Source organism: Bidens hawaiensis, unplaced genomic scaffold (assembly GCF_021521415.1).
Source record: "Bidens hawaiensis isolate Kalapana, Puna unplaced genomic scaffold, B.hawaiensis_p1.1 tig00022892_1, whole genome shotgun sequence".
Taxonomy (NCBI): domain Eukaryota; kingdom Viridiplantae; phylum Streptophyta; class Magnoliopsida; order Asterales; family Asteraceae; genus Bidens; species Bidens hawaiensis.
The window spans coordinates 276,571-281,417 of record NW_027505029.1 but is presented as its reverse complement, the minus strand read 5'-3'; positions in this window follow the sequence as shown (position 1 = coordinate 281,417).

The window sequence follows — 4,847 nt, the reverse complement described above, 5'->3', positions numbered from 1 at the left end:
CCAGTCTTTCAGAGCTCGAAAACCGCTGCTTCCGCGCTTGTGGTTAATAATAACAGTGATGTTTCATCTATGTTTTCGCAGGTTAGAGCATACATGGAGCAGCAGAACAAGACTAACCAGAGGATCCTTCGTGAGATTGAAGATCTCAAGAAGACTAAGAGGCTAGCGGAGGATCACACTCCCCTGATGCCCAGGATGCTGGATTTCACCACTCCAGGATCCATGGCTCAGTTCACACAAGGATCACCTATCCTTCAACAGGGGTCCATTGGTCAACAGACTCTAGGATTCTCGTTGTATCAGCCAGGATCATCTATCCTTCAACAGGGGTCCATGGGTCAGCAAACTCAAGAATCCTCATACTTCCAACAAGGATCGTTCATCCTTCTTACAGGATCCTCTGGGGAATATCACCAAGGATATTATAATTCCCAACCTCAAGGATCCTTCTTTCAGAATCAAGGATCCTTAGGAATTCAACATCAAAGATACTCCGAAGTCCATGAAGGAGATATAATTCGCATGTAGACCATAGCCTCTGGAGGACCAACTCCTGTAGCAGACACTTCTTATCTCAGTTAATCATCCGGGATGCCAACCTTCAGCCAGCAAAGAGGTAACTTGTATGATCCTATATCCTTAGATGCTAACCGTGGTTCCATGCAGGATGCAGGTATCAACCAAGCTATGGCCAAGGAACTACAAAAGCTTAAGGATATGATATCCAGTGTTCCCGGGGTGATACGTCCAATCCCCGAGATATCGGAGGGAAGCCACAAGTTATCCAGATTTGCTCCACCTATCTGTGATGCTGAAATCCCGAAGCGATTCCAGACCCCCAACATGAAGACCTATGATGGGACCACTGATCCCTAAGAGCATGTTGCCCAATACAGGGAGAGGATGTAGATTAATCCAATTCCTGAGAGACTCAAGGAGGCTTGTCAATGCAAGGGTTTTGGATCCACACTGACAGGACCTGTGCTCAAATTGCGGCTAAGTCTTCCTCCCTTTTCTGTTACTTCATTTTCTCATTTAGTTAACTTGTTCAACAGTCAATTTTCATGTAGTAGTAAATTTGAGAAGTTAACTAGTGATTTATACCGAGTTATCCAACCTAGTGATGAATCCCTTAGGGATTTTGTTACAAGGTTTGGCAGGGAAGCTCTGGAAATCCCTAATATTGACATGGCTACTGCTGTTGAAGCATTCAAGATGGGACTTCAGAGGGGCTCCCCCTTTTATGATGATCTTGTGATGACTCCATGCAGGACCTTAGATGAAGTCAAGAACAAGGCGTTAAGATTCATTCGGTTAGAAGATGACAAAAGGATCTAGGATCGGTTAGGGGGACAAATGAAACAAGAATCTCCCGACAAGAAACAAGGATACTCGTACAAGAACAACAACTCGAAGCCCTACTCCAATTTCAATAACCAAAATGTTCGGGCTGTTGAAGAAGGAGATGATGATGAAGACTACCCGAGCATCTCAGAATATTTCTTTTCAATAGATACTCATGGTTTAATATGTGCCATGAAGGATCTAGGTGAGAAAGCAAGGTGGCCTAGAAAGAACGAGAAAACAACGTCATTCAAGGACAAGTCTAAATGGTGTGCATTCCATGAGGACTTTGGTCACTTGAATGATGAGTGTATTGGTTTAAGGAGGGAAATTGGGTACCTCCTGAGCAAGGGCCATTTTAAAGAGCTCTTGGGAAGGAAGAAATCCAAGATCCATGCAACTGAAGATCTTCCACCAAAAGCAACTCCACCACCACCAGATGCGCACGTGATCAACTTCGTCTCCAGAGACTATGACGTATTTCGAACTTCCTGTTCCACAACGAGGAAGCTCACCGAAGAGACCGAGTTGGATGATGGGGGAAGATCGCTTATTCCCACTACTTCAATAACCGACAGGAGGATCTTCTTCGATTAAGAAGATAATACGAGCATTCAGGATCCTCACCATGACGGACCTGATGCCCGTATGATCAACTTCATCTCCGGGAGGTCAGACATATGCAGCACTTCCTTCTCTGCAGCTAAGAGGCTCGCCAGGAAACTCAAATTGGATGGCGGGGACCGACCGGTTATATCCACAACCATAACCACTGACAAGAGATCTTCTTCAATAAAGAAGATAAATCAAACATTCAGGATCCTCACCATGACGGTTTGATTGTTACTTTATTTATAGCTAACCATTATGTACTCAGGATCCTAGTAGATGGAGGAAGCTCGGTCAACATCATTCAACATGATGTTCTTCAAAAGATGAACATACCGGACTCGGAGATCATCCTAAGAACATCGGTGCTAGTTGGTTTTAGTGGAGAAACCAAGAAGACATTGGGGGACATTAACCTCCCGATATACATCGAAGGGTTAAATTCTTATCAATGATTTTGTGTTATTGATAACCTTTCTTGTTGCAATGTTATTTTAGGCAGGCCTTGGTTACATGGGATGAAGGCGGTGGCTTCTACTTACCATCGATGCATTAAACTCCCTACCCCTTGGGGCGTAGTAAGGATAGACGGTGATCAAGTGGAGGCCAAGAACTACTATTCTTCATCAATGAAGCCGACAGCCAAGCAAACTATAGCATAGCAACCACAGCAACATCCTAGGGACGTACTGGAAGCTCGGGAGAAAGACATTAAAGAAGTATCCTTGGATCCCGAGGATCCTGATCTAAAGGTGTTCCTAGGATCCGGTATCACTAGTGAGATTGAGGAGGATATGATATCCTTCTTGAAGCGAAGAAAATCTACGTTTGCCTTTAAACATTCAGACATGACAGGTATTTCTAAAGAGATAATTACTCATAAATTAGCCCTTGATTTATCTGTTAAACCCGTCCATCAGAAGCGAAGAAAATTCGCTCATCAGAGAAACGCGATCATACAAAAAGAAGTTGAAAAACTTCTCATGGCCGGTTTGATCTGAGAGGTTAAGTATCCTCGAGGGTTGGCTAATGTGGTTGTCGTTTCTAAAAAGAATGGAAAGTGGAGGGTGTGTGTCGATTTCACTGATTTAAATAAGGCATGTCCCACGGATCCTTTCCCGTTATCACATATAGACTTCATGGTGGATGCAACGGCAGGACATGAAATGCTTACCTTTATGGATGCTTCCTCTGGATTTCAACAAATTCAGATGGAACCATCTGATCAAGCGGATACCGCATTCATGACTCCTAACGGCATATACTGTTATATTGCTATGCCTTTTGGACTAAGAAATGCAGGGGCAACGTATCAAAGACTATTCAACATGATGTTCAAGGATCAGTTAGGCAAGACTATGGAGGTCTACATAGATGATATGGTGGTTAAGTCAAAGAAATGTGAGGATCACCTAAGAGATCTTGAAGAAGCATTCAATATCCTCGACCAATATAACATGAAACTGAATCCGTCAAAATGCCATTTTGGTGTTAAGGCTGGAAAGTTTCTAGGATATATGGTGACCAAAAGAGGGATAGAAGCAAGTCCCGAGCAGATAGAAGACATCATCAACTTGAAGTCTCCTGCAAATGCTAAAGATGCCCAAAGGCTGACAGGAAGAATAGCTGCCCTCAACAGATTCATTTCCAGATCCTCCGAGAAGTGAAAAGATTTCTACGACATTCTCAGGAAAAATAAAAAGTTCGAATGGACCGAGAAGCATGAGCCTGCACTCAAAGCCTTGAAGGATTAGTTATCCTCAGCTCCAGCTCTGATGAAGCCTGTGGATGGAGAATCCTTATACCTGTACCTAGCTGTCTTAGGAAAAGCTGTAAGTGATATCCTTGTGAAGGATCATGAAGGTGAACAACATCCCGTTTATTATGTAAGTAAAAGTTTTTTAGATGCAGAAGCCAGGTATTCTCATTTAGAAAAACTAATTCTTGCACTTATTATGGCTTCTACTAAATTGAGACATTACTTTGAAACACATACTATTATTTTGAGAACTAACTATCCTGTAAAGAATGTCCTTAGAAAGCCAGATTTATCAAGTAGAATGGCCAAATGGGCTGTGAAACTGAGTGCATATGATATTCAGTGCGAGCCAAGAAAAACTATCAAGTCACAAGCACTCGCAGACTTTGTGGCTGATTTCAGCAGTGATGTACAAAAGGAAGCTGATCTAGAAGTTCAACAACAAGAAGAGACCAAGGATCCTTGGATACTCTTCACTGATGGAGCTTCCAACGTAAGAGGAACATGATTAGGGATCCTACTGAAATCGCCACAGGGGGACATATTACCCCAGTCTATAGCCTGTGAGTTTCAAGCAACGAACAATAAGGTAGAATATGAAGCTTTGATCGCAGGTTGGCAATTAGCTAAGTGCATGAGGATCAGGTATCTTCAAGTGTACATAGATTCATTATTGATTTCTAACCACTTTAATGGCTCATATGCTGTTAAAGGAGAAAAACTAATTAAATATCTAGATGTTGTGAAGGAATTAGCAAAATCCTTCGAATTGTTTAGTGTTATACAAGTACCAAGGGAAGAAAACACTGGGGCAGATGCATTGGAAAATTTATCCTCGTCATTGAATATTCCATAAGACACGAAAATCCCAATCATTTATATAATCTCGCCAGCAATAAGAGAACAAGAAGTTGGGGAGATAACAACCGAAAACAAATCGTACTTTGGGATCCATCATCCTCAAACAACCAAGGATCTTGGATATCATAATTAAGAAATACATCCAAACTGGAGAGATCCCAGCTACGGAGAATCCTAAATCTTTCAAACTCAAGGTATCACAATATATTTTATTAGATGATATGATATACATGAAATCTCTTGCAGGTCCATACTTGAGGTGCATCGCGGATCT